Source organism: Podarcis raffonei, chromosome 15, assembly GCF_027172205.1.
Source record: "Podarcis raffonei isolate rPodRaf1 chromosome 15, rPodRaf1.pri, whole genome shotgun sequence".
In the NCBI taxonomy this organism is placed as follows: domain Eukaryota; kingdom Metazoa; phylum Chordata; class Lepidosauria; order Squamata; family Lacertidae; genus Podarcis; species Podarcis raffonei.
In genome coordinates this window covers 31434827-31446446 of record NC_070616.1, presented here as the reverse complement: position 1 = coordinate 31446446, position 11620 = coordinate 31434827, and the positions used below count along the sequence as shown (strand labels likewise).

Below are 11620 nucleotides of genomic sequence, written 5' to 3'. Positions count from 1 at the left end.
AATTCACTTGGTATTTTATACTTCTGTTTTATGATTACTGTATATTAACAAAGAACAGGCCATTGATGTTGAACAGACCAATAGTGGATGTGTGGGGGACATGGAAAATTGTGGGTTTGGCACTGCAATATCACTATTTTACCTCAGTAGGAAGCAAATCTCACTTATTTCAGGGGAGCGACTTCTGAATAAAACATAGCCAAGCCAGTGAATTGTGTTTTGTTCTGTAAAGGCAGCGCACTCAGGGCATGAATGAAATGAGTTGGGCATGAGGAAAGTACTTGAATATGCATATCCCAATATCTTCCTTTGGCCAGCACTAGCCTAGCAGCAACAAGGAGCTTGTCTTGTTTGTTTCCTGCTGTTCTGGGAGATCAGGGAAAGCCTGGGCCAAAAGGGTCATGCATGGAACAACTGGCAATGTTTCAGGTAGGGCTCAATATATAAACCAAAACCGGTCTGAAGTCCATATTGTGATATCCGTTTCATGTTTTTTTGGCCTGGCAATATAATGCGAATCATGATGTGTGTGTGTGCTATGCAAAAATCTGAATGTGGGGAAAACCATGATGCCAGCCAATGCCTCTACACAGTTCCATCCTTATTTCAGACGTGGTGATATATCAGTATATTGTGATGTTTAGCTGGTGATGTGTCACAATGTTGAAAACCAGATATTGCCCAATCCTCGTTTCGCGTATGGCAGGAGGAACAACGTCCTGCAGTATTTGGGCAACAGCAATGGAGACAGTCTCCCTTTGGGGAACCTTTTAATTTTTTACAATCAAACGGTATGAAAATGTAAATAAGATAGCCTTCCAGACAATCCTTACACTCTAGCTTAGCTGGGCTTCCAGTGCCAAAGACGGATCTGTGAACAACACAGTTTCTGGCCCTCAAAACAAATCTCTCGCAATGTCTCTCTTCTCTTCTTAGAGGTCCCCTCCTCTTAAGAGGGGCAAGGAAGTGCCCTGCGACATTCAGTTGTGGGGTCAGGATGGCTTCCCTCTCCTTTCTGACCCTTCCGCAGCTAAGTGAGAAGGGCAGCCTCCATGAGGTCTAGCAACTTGTTTGAAAACAAAAGAAAAGGGGACCCTTAGAATGAGAGAGGGCGGGGCAACCAGAATTCATCCAAGGCTGCCACCTCATTATATACACTTGCCTGGTCGTAAACGCCACTGAACACAGCTGGGCTTACTTGTGAGTAAATATGCATAAGGACACACTGTAAATGGCGCACACTATTGCAGGGCGGCCCTAGCCCTACCTCTAGGCCCCTCTACATCACATTTCGGTGGCTGCATTGAGATGAAAACGAGAGCAAAGCTAACGCCTGGTGAGAAAGCTAAGTGGAGATCTTGGGCAAAGACGCAAGCGAATGATGGAGACTTTTTTCAGAGGCTGCGGCTGGATGGGCGCGCGCGGCGGCGCCTCTCCCCTTTGTCCTCCCTGCCATTGTTCATTCATCTCGCACGACGCGCGTTCACACAAACAGTCTGCGGCGAAGGAGCCGCCAGGCGCAAAGCAGGGCGCAAAGCGACGGTGGCAGAGCCCAAGCAAGCAAGCAAGCAGGCAGGCAGGCAGGCAGGAAGACACCGGCCCGCTCCGGCAGGACTTCCTCTCCCCAACCCCGCTTAGCTCACGCCCCTTCCCCGATTTCCCCGCTCTCTGCGCCCCCCCGCGCGCCTTCCCGACGTGCCAGCTGACCCAGCCTCCCCGCTCCTCTGTGCGCAAGCGTGGCGAGGCAGGGGCGGACCATCTTCGCCCCATCTCCACGCTCCTCTGGCTCGCTCGCACTCTCCTTCTTCCTTCCTCGTCTCCCACCAGCGAACTTTAAGACAGTGTGGCACAATTGGGCAAGCCTCTCCTTCTCCTTTCGTGGCCAGCGGCCGTTGCCTTTCCAGCAGCCATCTCTGCCGGAGGGGAGAGCGAGAGCCAGGGACCCTCTGTGCCAAGGGAGCTCTGCTGCTGCTGCTGCTCCCCCTCCTCCCCACCACCATCATCTTCATCATCCTCAGTACCACCACTATATGACTCCTGCCTGTCCACCTCCTCCCACCCCTCAGAGTTGCGTCCTGTGCACCAGCCCAGTTCGGATTATAAACTAACCAAACCCAACACCTTTCCTTGTCTCCGGAGGCGCCGGTGAATGTCTCGGCGAACCCAGCGGATGGGGGGTCGCTCCTGACACCCAGATGGCTGGCTGATGGTGAGTCCTTCGGTCTTCCCTCCCCTCTGCAGCTCGGGGTGACGCGTGTCTTGGAAGGGTTCCCGCAGAACCCCGGTCTGAAGCCAGGGGTGGCCATGGGTTTCTGCAAGCTGTGTGTGTGTGGGGAGATCAGGAGGGGAATTAAGTTTTTTCTTTCCCCCCCCCGCGCATCCCTATTTTTTTGCAAATAGCTGCAGAATTGGTGTGTGTGTGTGTCCTTCACAAGAGGTGGTTGGGGTGGTTTATTTCTCGTTTGCTTATTTAATTATCTCCCCCCCCCCCACTCGTCGCCGCCCACCTTTGCAGCTGAGCTAAAAATACAATTTCGAAAAAAGGGCAAGCGGATTTAGAGGCTGTAAAAAGACAGCGGCGAGCCTGGCTTTACTCCTTTGTCTTAACTCTGCCTTCTGTGTCTCCCAGAGCGCATCTGCACCCGGAGCAGCCTGTTGGGTCTCCAAATGTGTTTGAACTTGCAGCTTCCTTTGCGCCTCTCTCTGCTTTTCTCCCTCTCCGTCTCTCTGTCTCTCTCCCCACATCTTAAAAACCTTAATTAGAAGAAGAGTTGGAGAGGCAAACTCTCTTGCCTAGTTCTTTTGATGGTGCCTTAAGGGGGCAATTGGTTAGTTGGTTGGGTTAAAAGAAGAAGACGAATTCTCTGGAGGCATACCAGCTCAGCAGAAAAAAAAACTTTGAGCTTGGCATAGTTTCAAATTAGAAAGTGTAATGTGGTGGCATCTTCTTAACCCCTTGGTGTGTGTGGCACAACTGGTTTTTCAGTTAAGATCTGGAGCGTGGGAAGCTGCCACATATATATACTCAGTTAGTCTCATCTCTTGATTATTGTCAACCCTGAATGGCAATGGTTCGCCAGGGTTACAGGCAGGGAATATGCTTGCTGGGTGACCTTGTGCCAGTTACGGTTTCTCAGCCTAACCCACCTCACAAGGTTGTTGTGAGGAGAAAATGAAGGAAAGGGAACCATGTTGAGCATCTTGGAGGAACGTTAGGGGACAAATGGGATGACTAAATAAATATCCAGCCTTAGCTGGAGATGGTGGAGATTGCACCAGAGGACCTTCTGCAGGCAAAGTGTCCACTCTTCCACTGAGCTACAGCCCTTTCCCTGAAAGCAAAGGCCTTAAACTAGTTGTGAAGCAAGGGCCTGAAGTGCCTTGTCCTGTACAGAATCCATGCACCTATGATGGCAGGAGGTGGTGGAGCTCCAGATGGTGTTGGAACTACAGTTCTCATCCAACCAGCATAGTCAACGGTCAGAGAATGATGGGAGTTACAATCAACAATATCTGGAGGATTGCTGGCTCCCCATCCTTGCCATAGTTTTTGCATGCACTCTTTATCTTTTTTTTTTAATAAATATTTATTGAAATTTTCAAAAAATAAAGAAAAAAACCAATTAAAAACACATAAAATTTACATTTCATACTGTCAATAACCAATTTCCTTGACTTCCCCACACCTCCCCTTCTTGTATTCCAGTTCCAATTTTTAGCTCAGCAAGTTCTTGTCCCCAAACTTTGCCTTATTTTCTTTAATTCATTTTAATTAACCAATTTTAACTTATAAACCTCAATCTTTATACATCAGTACTTATTCTTAAAAATCTTTTTCTAAGGTCGACCCCAATTCCCTTCCACGAATTCCCCATTTTTATGTTAGTAGCAAAACAAAATTAAATGAAACAGAATATAATTGTACACCCTTTGGATTCCCATGCATGCACTCTTTATCATCCAAGATAGTTCAAGGCCTTGCTTCATAACTAGTTTAAGGTCTTTACCTTCAGGGGAAGGGACACAGCTCAGTGGTAGAGGCCAGCTTTTTGGCTTTTGAGTTTGGTTCTTGCACTAGCAAGTGAGTTTTGATTTTGTGCAACAGAGCAATCCAATGCAGCGGTTGCACTAGTGGAAACCCATGTGCAACAGATTGTGCAACACAGTTACTTTATGCATGTTTGCTTATGCATATATATTTTTTGCACAGCGGGACATTATTTATAATGCTTGACTTCCTAGAGGCCTCCTTCAAAGTTGGATCAGCTTCTAGTAGTGTAAGAAGACCACTCATCAGACTCATTGCAAGAATTAGCTGGGAGACAAGATGCATCACACACTTATTTGAAGTGCTGGAGAACGTGAGGTAATATGGTTGGGGCTTTCCCTGCTGCTTCCTTGAACCTTGTAACAGGGAACATCCATAGCTTAGTGGAGGAGCACATGCTGTGTATGCAAAGGGTCCCAGGTTCTCAGTCCCTGGTGTCTCCAGGTGGGACTCTGAGACTTGTATTTCAAACCTTGTGATCTGCCAGCAGTCACCATAGAGCTGGCTTCTTCAAACCTAGTGTCCTCTAAGGGTTTCGGAGGGCATCTCCCCATTGGTCATGCTGGCTGGGGCTGATGCAGGTGTGGTCCAAAAAAATCTGGAAGGCACCAGGTTTGGGGAGGCGGCTGTAAACAGTACTGAGCTAGAATCTGCTGCCTCTAGGTGCTGTTGGACTTCCATCAGCCCAGCCGGTATGGTCTAGGTCTAGGATAATGGGAGTTATAGACAGCATCTAGAGCCGTGGTTCCCAGCATGGGGCACACGTCCCACGGGGGGCAATTTGATTTTTAAGGGGAGCAATTTGAGAATGAGTTATTAACAGTTAATGGCCTTTTAGGCTTCCTCCACGTGAGTGGGAGTTCACTTTTTGAATAATATATATTTTTAAAAAGATATTTATTGAAATTTTCAATTTTTTATACAAACAAAAAACAAACAAAAAACCTAAAAAAAACATATAGTTCATAATACCATCTTTTCAGTAACCTATTTCTCTGACCTCCTCATACCTCCCCTTCTTGTATTCCATTTCAGATTATTTGTTCAGCAAATCCTTAACTTAAAGCATTACAGCTTATAATATCACCTTATTTTCTATCCAAACCCTTTTTTTCATCCATGTTCCTTTATATCATTACAGCTAGAAACCACTTAATTTCCATCCAACATCATTCAGCATTCCTTAATTTTACAATGTTTCTGTAAATAGTCCTTAAATTTTTTCCAATCTTCTTCTGCCGACTCTTCTCCCTGGTCACGGATTCTGCTCGTCATTTCTGCCAATCCCATACAGTCAATCAGTTTCATCTGCCATTCTTCCAGAGTGGGTAGATCTTGCGTCTTCCAGTACTTTGCAATGAGTATTCTTGCTGCTTACTTTTTGAATAATAAGAATTATATGTCGTAAGAGGGGGAGGGCAGCAGGATTTTAGAGATGCTTAGGTGGGGCATGGCAAAAAAAAGGTTGGGATCTAGAGCAATGGTTCTCCATTCCATTGCCCCCAATGAACTACAGTGCTACCTTGGGTTACATATGCTTCAGGTTACATACGCTTCAGGTTACAGACTCCACTAACCCAGAAATAGTACCTCGGGTTAAGAACTTTGCTTCAGGATGAGAACAGAAATTGCATGGCAGCAGCGGGAGGCCCCATTAGCTAAAGTGGTGCTTCAGGTTAAGAACAGTTTCAGATTAAGAACGGACCTCCCGAACGAATTAAGTACGTAACCAGAGGTACCACTGTACTTAAAAATTACTGAGAGTCTTGGTGGACCACTTAATTATCCCCCCCCCCATTCTTGTAAAAATGGTAATGCGCTATATGAGATGCTGTATGCTGTATGATTTTTAATTATACTTTTTATTGCTTCTTATATATCGTATTTTATTGTGTTACTGTTTGAATCCCATAGAAATCAAACTGTAATGCAATAAAATACAATATTAGGGATAAACTAAGCAATTAAAAAGCAATGTGAATATTTAATGTGGACATGCCATGGATCTCCTGAATGAAGCTTGCAGACCGCTGGTTATCCATGGACCACTTTTTGGGAACCTCTGGTCTAGAGGGTCATGGCTTCCTCGGGTTTGAAGTAGAGAGACTGGTGGTCTGACTTGGCAGCTTCTTCTGCTCCTACTGTTTCAAGTGCTTCTTGTTATCTGATCTTGAATGGAAAGCACTTTCATCCTCTTGAGTTTCTCTGCTCTTCTCTCTCCCCCAGTCAGCGCTCCCAACCATCACGATTTCGCCACACAGTCTTCAAACTCTCAAGGATCACTTCAAGCTACCATGCTTACAACTTTGTCATTTTCATGTTTGCTGTACAGTGGTACCTCGGGTTAAGTACTTAATTCGTTCCGGAGGTCCGTTCTTAATCTGAAACTGTTCTTAACTTGAAGCACCACTTTAGCTAATGGGGCCTCCTGCTGCTGCTGCTGCACCGCCGGAGCACGATTTCTGTTCTTAACCTGAAGCACTATTTCTGGGTTAGCGGAGTCTGTAACCTGAAGCGTATGTAACCTGAGGTACCACTGTATTGGGATTTTTTTTTTTTATCCTTGTGAATTGTGGGAAGATCCTTCCACTTTAATTCCGGGGCATATTTGTATGGTCTTGGAAAGCTGTTGCTTTTTTTTTTTTAAGCACTAATAAAAGTTTAAATTCTTTTTCTTCAGCAAAGGCAGGCAATCACTACACAAACAGAATAGAGAGGGGGAGTTCAGGGGGAGTTAGGAATCATTCACACGAGTGCTCATATATTTCTGAAGTTTGTGGGTTGAAATCTGATAGATCGCACCCAAAAGGGATGCTTTGTTGGGCTTGAATGTACTGATTTCTCCTAGTTCTGCACTAGTTCACACTTGAGGGAATTACTGCTGACTCCATCCCGTATGTAGAACATTTTGTCCATGTTTCTAAAGAGTGGAGCTTAATTTGCCCCAGAGGGTCTATGGCAAATCTTGTTACTTGAAGTAAAGAGGAGGACGAGGAGTTCTAAGAAACTGTAGTTGGTGCACATTTGAGTATCACTGAAAGGCTTTGGGGATACATGCAGGCCTTAATCTGATCTGTAGCTCAGTATTTGAACCTGTCTTCAGGGCCAGTGCTGATCTGTGAAGGGTGCCTCTGAGCATGTTATGAGTGCATTTCCCTCACCCATAAAAAGACCACAGCCTCCACATCTGGAATGCAGAAGGCCAAGCAAAGTACAGTGGTACCTCAGGTTACATATACTTCAGGTTACATACGCTTCAGGTTACAGACTCCGCTAACCCAGAAATAGTACCTCGGGTTAAGAACTTTGCTTCAGGATGAGAACGGAAATCATGTTCCAGCAGCAGCAGGAGGCCCCATTAGCTAAAGTGGTGCTTCAGGTTAAGAAAAGTTTCAGGTTAAGAATGGACCTCCGGAACAAATTAAGTACTTAACCCAAGGTACCACTGTAAAATGCTGTGTTAAATGCATGATTGCAGTGAATGTATCTGTGCTTTAGTAGCACCTAGGGAAAGGGACACAGGTGGCACTGTGGGTTAAACCACAGAGCCTAGGACTTGCCGATCAGAAGGTCGGCGGTTCGAATGGGGTGAGCTCCCGTTGCTTGGTCCCTGCTCCTGCCAACCTAGCAGTTTGAAAACACGTCAAAGTGCAAGTAGATAAATAGGTACTGCTCCGGCGGGAAGGTAGACAGTGTTTCTGTGTGCTGCTCTGCTTTGCCAGAAGTGGCTTAGGCATGCTGGCCACATGACCCGGAAGCTGTACGCCGGCTCCCTCGGCCAATAAAGCGAGATGAGTGCCGCAACCCCAGAATCGGCCACGACTGGACCTAATGGTCAGGGGTCCCTTTACCTTTACCTTTAGGGAAAGGGAAGGAGTTGGAACCATGGAGTGCTGGAAGACAGGGTTTAACCTTACATGGAAGTCCTAATGAAAATCTCCCCACCACACTTATTGGAGGTGGTACTTGCCATGGGCAAGAACCTGCTATTGGTTTCTGTTTTTCAGGGTTTTGCTATTAGAGGTTTTATTTAACTCCCCCGCCCTCACACCCCCAAAAAATCTTTTGTGTATGTGCTAGATTAATCATATGGGGTAGGTAGCCTCACACATTGGAACTGTTGGTTTAGGAAAATCTAAGGAGCAGATGGGCAGTGTTTTGTTTTCCTTGCACCTTGAGCGGCGTAAAGTCACCCAGATAGCAACAGATAGTTATAGCTCTCTTAAAACCTTTTAATTTGCCCTGTAAACTGCTGTTAAGATGAATGAGTATCTTGAGGATCAAGGATGAGAAGAAAGTCTTGTTGCTAATGCTTTGAGAGTCTTAGCTGCACCTGACATTTCAGACTGACTGGGAAGTTAAGACTTTAGAAACCTTTTAATTTGTCTTCTGTCTTGTGGTGATTGTGTGTGTGTGTGTGTGTGTGTGTGTGTGAGACAGAGAGAGAGAGAGAGAGAGAGAGAGAGAGAGAGAGAAGTTTGCTCTTCATTTATTCCAAGTTGCCTGAGAAGTGTGTGAATGAATAAGAAATGGGAGGGAATTACCACAGTTTAGTGGCAATGCAGATGTTTTGCATAGAGACGGGCCCGGGTTCAACTCCTGATAAAGTGATCTTGCTTGAAACCCTGGAAAGCTGCTGCCAGTACAGTGGTACCTCGGGTTAAGAACTTAATTCGTTCTGGAGGTCTGTTCTTAACCTGAAACTGTTCTTAACCTGAGGTACCACTTTAGCTAATGGGGCCTCCTGCTGCCGCTGTGCCGCCCGATTTCTGTTCTCATCCTGTAGCAAAGTTCTTAACCCGAGGTACTATTTCTGGGTTAGCGGAGTCTGTAACCTGAAGCCTATGTAACCTGAAGCGTACCCGAGGTACCACTGTATTAATAGATGGCACCAGTAGACACTGTCACAACACACACAATGCCGTGTTCCGGTCCAGTGCTGGATACCACAGAGAAGGCCTTAAGGCTGGAGGTGAAGCAAAGGAAGATAAGGCTGGGGTGGAGGCCAGGCAAGTAAGAAATTAAAGGACCTTGGATAACTCAGAGTGAAGCACTTACACCCAATGAAGGTTAGGAGCAAACAGAGGCTTTTAAAGCCTCTCTCACCAGGCTACCTCCTTTAGGCTCCACCCCTTCATGGAGAAGGATAGAGCCTTAGAGGTCCAACGCCCCTGACCTGGAGAACGGTTCTCCTCGTCTCTTCTCTAGCCTTCCTCCTGATGCACTTGAACTGGTGAAGTATGGTTGGAGGCAACTGGTTCCTCAGACTCAGGTGCCTGTGAAGGTCTGAGTTCTCTCCCTGGTGGTTCCCCTGGGAGCTTCTGTCTGCCATCCTTGGTCATAGTGGTCCCCTGATCTCCAGAAGCTGGCCCAAAGCCCTGAGTATGATCTGATGCCTTAGCTGGTTCTTCTGTGCAGTGCCATAGGTATGGTGGGGCTAGCCAGTTTTGTTTTGTTTTGACCCAGGTGAAGCCTCCAGAGGGGTGCCATTGAGGCTCCCAGCCTGTGTGTATGTACACAAATGCATGTTGGGTGTTTGCCAAACTGAGTCTTTGACCTGGGTGAAATAAAGCCCAGTTTCACCCTTTCTCTTTCTGTCTGGATTGCTGCTGATTCAGGAGTCATGATACAACCCTTTCCCCGTGCTTCACTGCAGTCTCCCCCATCCTGGTTCCTTTTGGACTACAACAACTATCATCTCTGACCATTGGCCATGCTGGCTGGGCCTGCTGAGACAATGCCAGGCGGGGGAAGGCTGCCCTATTTTGTAATCAACAACGTGAAAGTGAAATAAGCTCCTTATTTGCACTCAGCCTCCATCTCCCTCCCGTTCCTCTGCTGTCTCCTCTGGGTTGAATTGTAGATTGGAAACTCCTTGGGGCAAGGACCTTTCATCTTGTACTTTCTAATCTTCCATGCACATTGATAGCTTGCTGTAATAAAAGAATTATCTCTGGAATCAGACCCATTTGTCTAAGGTGCTTGTCATACTGGATTGGATATTGCATAGCCCTATTCAGTCCTTCTTTTCAGCTCTCCCAGTTATTGTTGTGCTAGCAGGAAGAAGAGTTTGGATTTGATATCCCGCTTTATCACTACCAGAAGGAGTCTCAAAGCGGCTAACGTTCTCCTTTCCCTTCCTCCCCCACAACAAACACTCTGTGAGGTGAGTGGGGCTGAGAGACTTCAGAGAAGTGTGATTAGCCCAAGGTCACTCAGCAGCTGCATATGGAGGAGCAGAGACGCAAACCCGGTTCACCAGATTACGAGTCTACCACTCTTAACCACTACACCACTGGCCTCTTCCATATGCTGTCATTCCTATAGCACAACATATCTTGGTTGCTGAATGTCTGCAGTGTGCAGCCTACTCAACTTAAGTCCTGAAGTGATTAAGGGCTCCCTCCACTGGCGGAGGAACAGGGGTGCGGGGGGAGCACACTGCCCCCGGCGGCACGATCCTGGTGGGGTCTCATCGTGGCTGCCCCCCCCCCACTGGGCGCTATGCCCCTGCAGGCGGTGCACCATGCCCCAGAACGCGTGCCACACTCCTGCGGGCAGCACGCTGCGCCCCCAGGATGCACGCCCCGCCCCTGCAGGCGGTGTGTCGTGCCCCTGGGATGCGCGCCAGCCATGCCCCCACCTGCTCTACACCCCCCACCCGCTGGTCACTGTCACTGGCCCCCTCCAGACAACCTTTTTATTATGTGTTCATGACAATCTGTGGTCCTGTTTTGAACACTGTTTGTGCTTGCAAAGGTTTTGGGGCAGGTGCACTGCTTGTTTCTAACTGGGGCGTGTGTCAGACCTTCCAGATGAAGCCCTGTAACTTTCCATCCCAGAACTGTTTCATTGGTGTCCTTCCAGCTGCCAGTAATGTTATAACAGGGCTGTCCAAGCGGTCGACTGATTGTGGTCGATCATGGTCTCCTTTACCTCTTCTGAGGAAGAATAGCTGTTTCCGCCCCCCGCCCTCTACCAGAGTCCTTCATTTGCACATGCTTGCTAAGACGGAAGACAGAGCTTTTGCTGGTGCTTTTTTTGGTGACCGGTTTACAGTCTCTAAAAATAGATCTGCAAAGCTGAACAACTTTTGCTTTCCCCATCAAAAAAAAAAAAAAAAAAACTCAACAACTTTGACTTGCCCCCCTAAAAAAAGTTCAAGAAAATGGGTAGATCATTTTTTTCCATGGGAGTAGATCAGTAGATCACAGTCTCTTGGGAGTTGGACGTGCTGGGGAAGCATCATAGAATTACTGATTGTGTGGTCAGTCCAGTATAACCCCCCCCCGCACTAATGTGCTATCATGGTGTCAGTGGGATGTTGCACAATAAACCTGCAGAAAAACCAATGTCAGTAGCCTAGTAGGGCCGTAAGATTTCTGGGAGGTCAAGTTTCTGAATTCCTGGAAAATCAAGGTTTTAAATTGCACAGGGAACCTACTCGAGTAGACCCAGCTACAATCATTCAGCCCCCAGCACATAGGGCAGGGTGCAGGAAAAGGGCCGGTTGCACTCCGTATCTGAATCAGGATAATGTGTGGTCCACACATTGATAACCTCAAGACTGGA

At 47.0% G+C, this 11620-nt stretch overlaps 1 protein-coding gene across 2 annotated transcripts in view; it reads left to right on the top strand.

Annotated features, from left to right (window-relative positions):
* Nucleotides 1–1716: 1716 nt before the first annotated feature.
* Nucleotides 1717–11620, top strand: part of ST3GAL4 (ST3 beta-galactoside alpha-2,3-sialyltransferase 4) — a 181937-nt gene continuing 172033 nt past the window's right edge. For both annotated transcript variants that reach the window (XM_053367293.1, XM_053367292.1), the window contains exon 1: nt 1717–2209. The gene's annotated coding sequence lies outside the window, so the exon portion shown is untranslated. The remainder of the gene's footprint in view (nt 2210–11620) is intronic.